Below are 13,603 nucleotides of genomic sequence, written 5' to 3'. Positions count from 1 at the left end.
ACAGCACCAGGAAGAGGTTAGTACTGTTGTTGTTAGACCCAACAGCACCAGGAAGAGGTTAGTACTGTTGTTGTTAGACCCAACAGCACCAGGTAGAGGTTAGTACTGTTGTTGTTGTTAGACCCAACAGCACCAGGAAGAGATTAGTACTGTTGTTGTTAGACCCAACAGCACCAGGAAGAGGTTAGTACTGTTGTTGTTAGACCCAACAGCACCAGGTAGAGGTTAGTACTGTTGTTGTTGTTAGACCCAACAGCACCAGGAAGAGATTAGTACTGTTGTTGTTAGACCCAACAGCACCAGGAAGAGGTTAGTACTGTTGTTGTTAGACCCAACAGCACCAGGTAGAGGTTAGTACTGTTGTTGTTAGACCCAACAGCACCAGGTAGAGGTTAGTACTGTTGTTGTTAGACCCAACAGCACCAGGTAGAGGTTAGTACTGTTGTTGTTAGACCCAACAGCACCAGGAAGAGGTTAGTACTGTTGTTGTTAGACCCAACAGTACCAGGAAGAGGTTAGTACTGTTGTTGTTAGACCCAAGAGCACCAGGTAGAGGTTAGTACTGTTGTTGTTAGACCCAACAGCACCAGGAAGAGGTTAGTACTGTTGTTGTTGTTAGACCCAACAGCACCAGGAAGAGGTTAGTACTGTTGTTGTTAGACCCAACAGCACCAGGTAGAGGTTAGTACTGTTGTTGTTAGACCCAACAGCACCAGGAAGATGTTAGTACTGTTGTTGTTAGACCCAACAGCACCAGGTAGAGGTTAGTACTGTTGTTGTTAGACCCAACAGCACCAGGAAGAGGTTAGTACTGTTGTTGTTAGACCCAACAGCACCAGGAAGAGGTTAGTACTGTTGTTGTTAGACCCAACAGCACCAGGAAGAGGTTAGTACTGTTGTTGTTAGACCCAACAGCACCAGGTAGAGGTTAGTACTGTTGTTGTTGTTAGACCCAACAGCACCAGGAAGAGATTAGTACTGTTGTTGTTAGACCCAACAGCACCAGGAAGAGGTTAGTACTGTTGTTGTTAGACCCAACAGCACCAGGTAGAGGTTAGTACTGTTGTTGTTGTTAGACCCAACAGCACCAGGAAGAGATTAGTACTGTTGTTGTTAGACCCAACAGCACCAGGAAGAGGTTAGTACTGTTGTTGTTAGACCCAACAGCACCAGGTAGAGGTTAGTACTGTTGTTGTTAGACCCAACAGCACCAGGTAGAGGTTAGTACTGTTGTTGTTAGACCCAACAGCACCAGGTAGAGGTTAGTACTGTTGTTGTTAGACCCAACAGCACCAGGAAGAGGTTAGTACTGTTGTTGTTAGACCCAACAGTACCAGGAAGAGGTTAGTACTGTTGTTGTTAGACCCAAGAGCACCAGGTAGAGGTTAGTACTGTTGTTGTTAGACCCAACAGCACCAGGAAGAGGTTAGTACTGTTGTTGTTGTTAGACCCAACAGCACCAGGAAGAGGTTAGTACTGTTGTTGTTGTTAGACCCAACAGCACCAGGAAGAGGTTAGTACTGTTGTTGTTAGACCCAACAGCACCAGGAAGAGGTTTGTACTGTTGTTGTTAGACCCAACAGCACCAGTAAGAGGTTAGTACTGTTGTTGTTAGACCCAACAGCACCAGGTAGAGGTTAGTACTGTTGTTGTTAGACCCAACAGCACCAGGAAGAGGTTTGTACTGTTGTTGTTAGACCCAACAGCACCAGTAAGAGGTTAGTACTGTTGTTGTTAGACCCAACAGCACCAGGAAGAGGTTAGTACTGTTGTTGTTAGACCCAACAGCACCAGGAAGAGATTAGTACTGTTGTTGTTGTAGACCCAACAGCACCAGGTAGAGGTTAGTACTGTTGTTGTTAGACCCAACAGCACCAGGCAGAGGTTAGTACTGTTGTTGTTGTTAGACCCAACAGCACCAGGAAGAGGTTAGTACTGTTGTTGTTAGACCCAACAGCACCAGGAAGAGGTTAGTACTGTTGTTGTTAGACCCAACAGCACCAGGTAGAGGTTAGTACTGTTGTTGTTAGACCCAACAGCACCAGGAAGAGGTTAGTACTGTTGTTGTTAGACCCAACAGCACCAGGAAGAGGTTAGTACTGTTGTTGTTGTTAGACCCAACAGCACCAGGTAGAGGTTAGTACTGTTGTTGTTAGACCCAACAGCACCAGGTAGAGGTTAGTACTGTTGTTGTTAGACCCAACAGCACCAGGTAGAGGTTAGTACTGTTGTTGTTAGACCCAACAGCACCAGGAAGAGGTTAGTACTGTTGTTGTTAGACCCAACAGCACCAGGTAGAGGTTAGTACTGTTGTTGTTAGACCCAACAGCACCAGGAAGAGGTTAGTACTGTTGTTGTTGTTAGACCCAACAGCACCAGGAAGAGGTTACTACTGTTGTTGTTAGACCCAACAGCACCAGGAAGAGGTTAGTACTGTTGCTGTTAGACCCAACAGCACCAGGAAGAGGTTAGTACTGTTGTTGTTAGACCCAACAGCACCAGGTAGAGGTTAGTACTGTTGTTGTTAGACCCAACAGCACCAGGAAGAGGTTAGTACTGTTGTTGTTAGACCCAACAGCACCAGGAAGAGGTTAGTACTGTTGTTGTTAGACCCAACAGCACCAGGTAGAGGTTAGTACTGTTGTTGTTAGACCCAACAGCACCAGGTAGAGGTTAGTACTGTTGTTGTTAGACCCAACAGCACCAGGAAGAGGTTAGTACTGTTGTTGTTAGACCCAACAGCACCAGGAAGAGGTTAGTACTGTTGTTGTTAGACCCAACAGCACCAGGTAGAGGTTAGTACTGTTGTTGTTGTTAGACCCAACAGCACCAGGAAGAGGTTAGTACTGTTGTTGTTAGACCCAACAGCACCAGGAAGAGGTTAGTACTGTTGTTGTTAGACCCAACAGCACCAGGAAGAGGTTAGTACTGTTGTTGTTAGACCCAACAGCACCAGGAAGAGGTTAGTACTGTTGTTGTTAGACCCAACAGCACCAGGAAGAGGTTAGTACTGTTGTTGTTAGACCCAACAGCACCAGGAAGAGGTTAGTACTGTTGTTGTTAGACCCAACAGCACCAGGAAGAGGTTAGTACTGTTGTTGTTAGACCCAACAGCACCAGGTAGAGGTTAGTACTGTTGTTGTTAGACCCAACAGCACCAGGAAGAGGTTAGTACTGTTGTTGTTAGACCCAACAGCACCAGGAAGAGGTTAACTGAATAGTGTAAACTCTATAACACTACTACACCATGAAACTAGTAGACTCTATAACTAGATCACTCAATAAGGCCACTACACACTATAACACCAGAACACTCTGACAATAGAACACTCTATAATACTTGTACACATTATAACACTATAACACTAGTACACTCATTAACACTAGTACACTCTATAACACTAGTACACTAGAACACTCTATAACACTATATAACACTCTATAACACTATATAACACTCTATAACACTATATAACACTCTATAACACTAGAACACTCTATAACACTAGAACACTGTATAACACTAGAACACACTATAACACTAGAACACTATAACACTAGAACACTATATAACACTAGAACACTCTATAACACTAGAACACTATATAACACTAGAACACTCTATAACACTAGAACACTATATAACACTAGAACACTCTATAACACTAGAACACTATATAACACTAGAACACTCTATAACACTAGAACACTCTATAACACTATAACACTCTATAACACTAGAACACTATATAACACTAGAACACTCTATAACACTAGAACACTCTATAACACTAGAACACTATATAACACTAGAACACTCTATAACACTAGAACACTATATAACACTAGAACACTCTATAACACTAGAACACTCTATAACACTAGAACACTCTATAACACTAGAACACTCTATAACACTAGAACACTATATAACACTAGAACACTCTATAACACTAGAACACTATATAACACTAGAACACTCTATAACACTAGAACACTCTATAACACTAGAACAATATATAACACTAGAACAATCTAACTCTAGAACACTCTATAACACTAGAACACACTAGAACACTAGAACACTATATAACACTAGAACACACTAGAACACTCTATAACACTAGAACACTCTATAACACTAGAACACTATATAACACTATAACACTATAGAACACTATATAACACTAGAACACTATATAACACTAGAACACTATATAACACTAGAACACTATATAACACTAGAACACACTAGAACACTAGAACACTCTATAACACTAGAACACTATATAACACTAGAACACTCTATAACACTATAACACTAGAACACTCTATACCTCTAGAACACTATATAACACTAGAACACTAGAACACTATATAACACTAGAACACTATATAACACTAGAACACTCTATACCTCTAGAACACTATATAACACTAGAAAACTAGAACACTATATAACACTAGAACACTATATAACACTAGAACACTCTATAACACTAGAACACTCTATAACACTAGAACACTATATAACACTAGAACACTCTATAACACTAGAACACTCTATAACACTAGAACACTATATAACACTAGAACACTCTATAACACTAGAACACTCTATAACACTAGAACACTCTATAACACTAGAACACTAGAACACTATAACACTATATAACACTAGAACACTCTATAACACTAGAACACTAGAACACTAGAACACTCTATACCTCTAGAATACTCTATAACACTAGAACACTATATAACACTAGAACACTCTATAACACTAGAACACTCTATAACACTAGAACACTCTATAACACTAGAACACTCTATAACACTAGAACACTATATAACAGTAGAACACTATATAACACTAGAACACTATATAACACTCTATAACACTAGAACACTCTATAACACTAGAACACTCTATAACACTAGAACACTCTATAACACTAGAACACTCTATAACACTAGAACACTATATAACACTAGAACACTCTATAACACTATATAACACTCTATAACACTAGAACACTCTATAACACTAGAACACTCTATAACACTATAACACTCTATAACACTAGAACACTATATAACACTAGAACACTCTATAACACTAGAACACTCTATAACACTAGAACACTCTATAACACTAGAACACTCTATAACACTAGAACACTATATAACAGTAGAACACTATATAACACTAGAACACTATATAACACTCTATAACACTATAACACTCTATAACACTAGAACACTCTATAACACTAGAACACTATATAACACTAGAACACTCTATAACACTAGAACACTATATAACACTAGAACACTCTATAACACTATATAACACTCTATAACACTAGAACACTCTATAACACTAGAACACTCTATAACACTATAACACTCTATAACACTAGAACACTATATAACACTAGAACACTGTATAACACTAGAACACTATATAACACTCTATAACACTAGAACACTATATAACACTAGAACACTATATAACACTAGAACACTCTATAACACTAGAACACTATATAACACTAGAACACTATATAACACTAGAACACTCTATAACACTAGAACACTCTATAACACTAGAACACTCTATAACACTATATAACACTCTATAACACTATAACACTCTATAACACTAGAACACTATATAACACTAGAACACACTAGAACACTATATAACACTAGAACACTCTATAACACTATAACACTCTATAACACTAGAACACTATATAACACTAGAACACACTATAACACTCTATAACACTAGAACACTCTATAACACTAGAACACTCTATAACACTAGAACACACTAGAACACTCTATAACACTAGAACACTCTATAACACTAGAACACTCTATAACACTAGAACACTATACAACACTAGAACACTATACAACACTAGAACACTCTATAACACTAGAACACTCTATAACACTAGAACACTATATAACACTAGAACACTCTATAACACTAGAACACTCTATAACACTAGAACACTCTATAACACTAGAACACTCTATAACACTAGAACACTATATAACACTAGAACACTATATAACACTAGAACACTCTATAACACTAGAACACTCTATACCTCTAGAACACTATATAACACTAGAACACTCTAACACTATATAACACTCTATAACACTAGAACACTATATAACACTAGAACACACTAGAACACTATATAACACTAGAACACTATATAACACTAGAACACTCTATAACACTATATAACACTCTATAACACTAGAACACTCTATAACACTAGAACACTATATAACACTAGAACACTCTATAACACTAGAACACTCTATAACACTAGAACACTCTATAACACTAGAACACTCTATAACACTAGAACACTAGAACACTATATAACACTAGAACACTCTATAACACTAGAACACTAGAACACTCTATAACACTAGAACACTCTATAACACTAGAACACTCTATAACACTAGAACACTCTACAACACTAGAACACTCTATAACACTAGAACACTATATAACACTAGAACACTCTATAACACTAGAACACTATATAACACTAGAACACTCTATAACACTAGAACACTATATAACACTAGAACACTCTATAACACTAGAACACTATATAACACTATATAACACTAGAACACTATACAACACTAGAACACTATATAACACTAGAACACTAGAACACTATATAACACTAGAACACTAGAACACTATATAACACTAGAACACTCTATAACACTAGAACACTATATAACACTGGAACACTCTATAACACTAGAACACTATATAACACTAGAACACTCTATAACACTATATAACACTCTATAACACTAGAACACTCTATAACACTATATAACACTCTATAACACTAGAACACTCTATAACACTAGAACACTATATAACACTAGAACACTCTATAACACTAGAACACTCTATACCTCTAGAACACTATATAACACTAGAACACTCTAACACTATATAACACTCTATAACACTAGAACACTCTATAACACTAGAACACTATATAACACTAGAACACTCTATAACACTAGAACACTATAACACTATATAACACTAGAACACTCTATACCTCTAGAACACTCTATAACACTAGAACACTCTATAACACTAGAACACTCTATAACACTAGAACACTCTACAACACTAGAACACTCTATAACACTAGAACACTATATAACACTAGAACACTCTATAACACTAGAACACTATATAACACTAGAACACTCTATAACACTAGAACACTATATAACACTAGAACACTATATAACACTAGAACACTCTATAACACTAGAACACTCTATAACACTAGAACACTCTATAACACTATATAACACTAGAACACTATACAACACTAGAACACTATATAACACTAGAACACTAGAACACTATATAACACTAGAACACTATATAACACTAGAACACTCTATAACACTAGAACACTCTATAACACTAGAACACTATATAACACTAGAACACTCTATAACACTAGAACACTCTATAACACTAGAACACTCTATAACACTATAACACTCTATAACACTAGAACACTATATAACACTAGAACACTATATAACACTAGAACACTCTATAACACTAGAACACTATATAACACTAGAACACTCTATAACACTAGAACACTCTATAACTCTAGAACACTATATAACACTAGAACACTAGAACACTATATAACACTAGAACACTCTATAACACTAGAACACTATATAACACTGGAACACTCTATAACACTAGAACACTATATAACACTAGAACACTCTATAACACTATATAACACTCTATAACACTAGAACACTCTATAACACTATATAACACTCTATAACACTAGAACACTCTATAACACTAGAACACTATATAACACTAGAACACTCTATAACACTAGAACACTATAACACTATATAACACTAGAACACTCTATACCTCTAGAACACTCTATAACACTAGAACACTCTATAACACTAGAACACTCTATAACACTAGAACACTCTACAACACTAGAACACTCTATAACACTAGAACACTATATAACACTAGAACACTCTATAACACTAGAACACTATATAACACTAGAACACTCTATAACACTAGAACACTATATAACACTAGAACACTATATAACACTAGAACACTCTATAACACTAGAACACTCTATAACACTAGAACACTCTATAACACTATATAACACTAGAACACTATACAACACTAGAACACTATATAACACTAGAACACTAGAACACTATATAACACTAGAACACTATATAACACTAGAACACTCTATAACACTAGAACACTCTATAACACTAGAACACTATATAACACTAGAACACTCTATAACACTAGAACACTCTATAACACTAGAACACTCTATAACACTATAACACTCTATAACACTAGAACACTATATAACACTAGAACACTATATAACACTAGAACACTCTATAACACTAGAACACTATATAACACTAGAACACTCTATAACACTAGAACACTCTATAACTCTAGAACACTATATAACACTAGAACACTATATAACACTAGAACACTAGAACACTATATAACACTAGAACACTCTATAACACTAGAACACTATATAACACTAGAACACTCTATAACACTAGAACACTATATAACACTAGAACACTCTATAACACTAGAACACTCTATAACACTAGAACACTCTATAACACTAGAACACTATATAACACTAGAACACTATATAACACTAGAACACTCTATAACACTAGAACACTCTATACCTCTAGAACACTATATAACACTAGAACACTCTAACACTATATAACACTCTATAACACTAGAACACTATATAACACTAGAACACACTAGAACACTATATAACACTAGAACACTATATAACACTAGAACACTCTATAACACTATATAACACTCTATAACACTAGAACACTCTATAACACTAGAACACTATATAACACTAGAACACTCTATAACACTAGAACACTCTATAACACTAGAACACTCTATAACACTAGAACACTCTATAACACTATATAACACTAGAACACTCTATAACACTAGAACACTAGAACACTATATAACACTAGAACACTCTATAACACTAGAACACTCTATAACACTAGAACACTCTATAACACTAGAACACTCTATAACACTAGAACACTCTACAACACTAGAACACTCTATAACACTATAACACTATATAACACTAGAACACTATAACACTAGAACACTATATAACACTAGAACACTCTATAACACTAGAACACTATATAACACTAGAACACTATATAACACTAGAACACTATATAACACTAGAACACTCTATAACACTAGAACACTCTATAACACTAGAACACTCTATAACACTATATAACACTAGAACACTATACAACACTAGAACACTATATAACACTAGAACACTAGAACACTATATAACACTAGAACACTAGAACACTATATAACACTAGAACACTCTATAACACTATAACACTATATAACACTAGAACACTCTATAACACTAGAACACTCTATAACTCTAGAACACTATATAACACTAGAACACTATATAACACTAGAACACTAGAACACTATATAACACTAGAACACTCTATAACAATAGAACACTATATAACACTAGAACACTCTATAACACTAGAACACTATATAACACTAGAACACTCTATAACACTATATAACACTCTATAACACTAGAACACTCTATAACACTATATAACACTCTATAACACTAGAACACTCTATAACACTAGAACACTATATAACACTAGAACACTCTATAACACTAGAACACTATAACACTATATAACACTAGAACACTCTATACCTCTAGAACACTCTATAACACTAGAACACTCTATAACACTAGAACACTCTATAACACTAGAACACTCTATAACACTAGAACACTATATAACACTAGAACACTCTATAACACTATAACACTCTATAACACTAGAACACTATATAACACTAGAACACTCTATAACACTAGAACACTCTATAACACTAGAACACTATATAACACTAGAACACTCTATAACACTAGAACACTCTATAACTCTAGAACACTATATAACACTAGAACACTATATAACACTAGAACACTAGAACACTATATAACACTAGAACACTCTATAACACTAGAACACTATATAACACTAGAACACTCTATAACACTAGAACACTATATAACACTAGAACACTCTATAACACTAGAACACTCTATAACACTAGAACACTCTATAACACTAGAACACTATATAACACTAGAACACTATATAACACTAGAACACTCTATAACACTAGAACACTCTATACCTCTAGAACACTATATAACACTAGAACACTCTAACACTATATAACACTCTATAACACTAGAACACTATATAACACTAGAACACACTAGAACACTATATAACACTAGAACACTATATAACACTAGAACACTCTATAACACTATATAACACTCTATAACACTAGAACACTCTATAACACTAGAACACTCTATAACACTAGAACACTCTATAACACTAGAACACTCTATAACACTAGAACACTCTATAACACTAGAACACTCTATAACACTAGAACACTAGAACACTATATAACACTAGAACACTCTATAACACTAGAACACTATATAACTACAACACTAGAACACTCTATAACACTAGAACACTATATAACACTAGAACACTCTATAACACTAGAACACTATATAACACTAGAACACTCTATAACACTAGAACACTATATAACACTAGAACACTCTATAACACTAGAACACTATATAACACTAGAACACTATATAACACTAGAACACTATATAACACTAGAACACTCTATAACACTAGAACACTCTATAACACTAGAACACTCTATAACACTATATAACACTAGAACACTATACAACACTAGAACACTATATAACACTAGAACACTAGAACACTATATAACACTAGAACACTAGAACACTATATAACACTAGAACACTCTATAACACTATAACACTATATAACACTAGAACACTCTATAACACTAGAACACTCTATAACTCTAGAACACTATATAACACTAGAACACTATATAACACTAGAACACTAGAACACTATATAACACTAGAACACTCTATAACACTAGAACACTATATAACACTAGAACACTCTATAACACTAGAACACTATATAACACTAGAACACTCTATAACACTATATAACACTCTATAACACTAGAACACTCTATAACACTATATAACAATCTATAACACTAGAACACTCTATAACACTAGAACACTATATAACACTAGAACACTCTATAACACTAGAACACTATAACACTATATAACACTAGAACACTCTATACCTCTAGAACACTCTATAACACTAGAACACTCTATAACACTAGAACACTCTATAACACTAGAACACTCTATAACACTAGAACACTAGAACACTCTATAACACTAGAACACTCTATAACACTAGAACACTCTATAACACTAGAACACTATATAACACTAGAACACTATATAACACTATAACACTCTATAACACTATAACACTCTATAACACTAGAACACTATATAACACTAGAACACTATATAACACTAGAACACTATATAACACTAGAACACTCTAACACTAGAACACTCTATACCTCTAGAACACTCTATAACACTAGAACACTATATAACACTAGAACACTACATAACACTCTATAACACTATAACACTCTATAACACTAGAACACTATATAACACTAGAACACTATATAACACTAGAACACTCTATACCTCTAGAACACTCTATACCTCTAGAACACTCTATAACACTAGAACACTATATACCACTAGAACACTATATAACACTAGAACACTCTATACCTCTAGAACACTCTATAACACTAGAACACTCTATAACACTATATAACACTCTATAACACTAGAACACTCTATAACACTAGAACACTATATAACACTAGAACACTCTATAACACTAGAACACTATATAACACTAGAACACTCTATAACACTAGAACACTATATAACACTAGAACACTATATAACACTAGAACACTATATAACACTAGAACACTATATAACACTAGAACACTATATAACACTAGTACACTAGAACACTATATAACACTAGAACACTCTATAACACTAGAACACTATATACCTCTAGAACACTCTATAACACTAGAACACTCTATAACACTAGAACACTATATAACACTATAACACTAGAACACTATATAACACTAGAACACTCTATAACACTAGAACACTAGAACACTCTATACCTCTAGAACACTCTATAACACTAGAACACTCTATACCTCTAGAACACTATATAACACTAGAACACTCTATAACACTATAACACTAGAACACTCTATACCTCTAGAACACTATATAACACTAGAACACTCTATACCTCTAGAACACTATATAACACTAGAACACTCTATAACACTATAACACTAGAACACTCTATACCTCTAGAACACTATATAACACTAGAACACTATATAACAGTATTACACTCAGTATTACAGTCCTGACCAGGGAACACCTGGGCAGCGCCCCAAATGGCGCCCTATCCCTGGTGTAGAAACCATAGTGTATAGGGTGTATTCAGGATACACTCTATACATAGCACTACCTTGTTACTGTTTAAACACAACACAACCGTCTCTGGTAGACGTTAAACCAGAGATGTTGTTCAGAGTAGCTACAGTAAAGTAGCCTCTGTCCTAAATGGCAGCCTATTCCCATAGGGCTCTGGTCAAAATAAATGCACTTTTGTTTTGTGAATAGGGTGTCGTTTGGGACGTTGGCATGGTTCTGCTCTTGGAATACAATTACAACTGAAATGTACATGAAAATAACAGCAGAGTGATTTCCAAAGCGTCCCTTGTCATCACCGTGTATCAAGTCGCCGTGACTACTTCAGATACACGTCTGTTGATATCAGAACCACGTGTTGCTGAAACCTGATTGGCTAATGATAAAAGTGCTGCTCTCTGTGATCAGCAGCAGTATCATTTATCTGTAGGGGAGGCAGGAAGATGCTGTGACATGATTATAGCCAAAAGGGTTTTCAGAGGACAGTATGAAAACACAGCTCTCTGTTGTGTTACACTCCTGTATCACAAAGTTTTCAGAGGATGGTATGGAAACACAGCTCTCTGTTCTGTTACACTCCTGTATCACAAAGTTTTCAGAGGACAGTATGGAAACACAGCTCTCTGTTGTGTTACACTCCTGTACCACAAAGTTTTCAGAGGACAGTATGGAAAACTGGAGAGCCTTGCGGTTGTGGGCGGTGCAGTTGCCATACCAGGCGGTGATAAAGCCCGACAGGATGCTCTCGATTGTGCATCTGTAAAGGTTTGTGAGGGTTTTATGTGACAAGCAACATTTCTGAAGAGGTGCTGTTGTACCTTCTTCATCACGCTGTCAGTGTGGGTGGACCATTCCAGCGAGGGGAAAACCATAGGGGGTGGGGCAGG

This window comes from Salmo salar, chromosome ssa12 (genome assembly GCF_905237065.1).
Source record: "Salmo salar chromosome ssa12, Ssal_v3.1, whole genome shotgun sequence".
NCBI classification, from domain to species: Eukaryota; Metazoa; Chordata; class Actinopteri; order Salmoniformes; family Salmonidae; genus Salmo; species Salmo salar.
Note: the sequence above shows the minus strand (reverse complement) of the source record.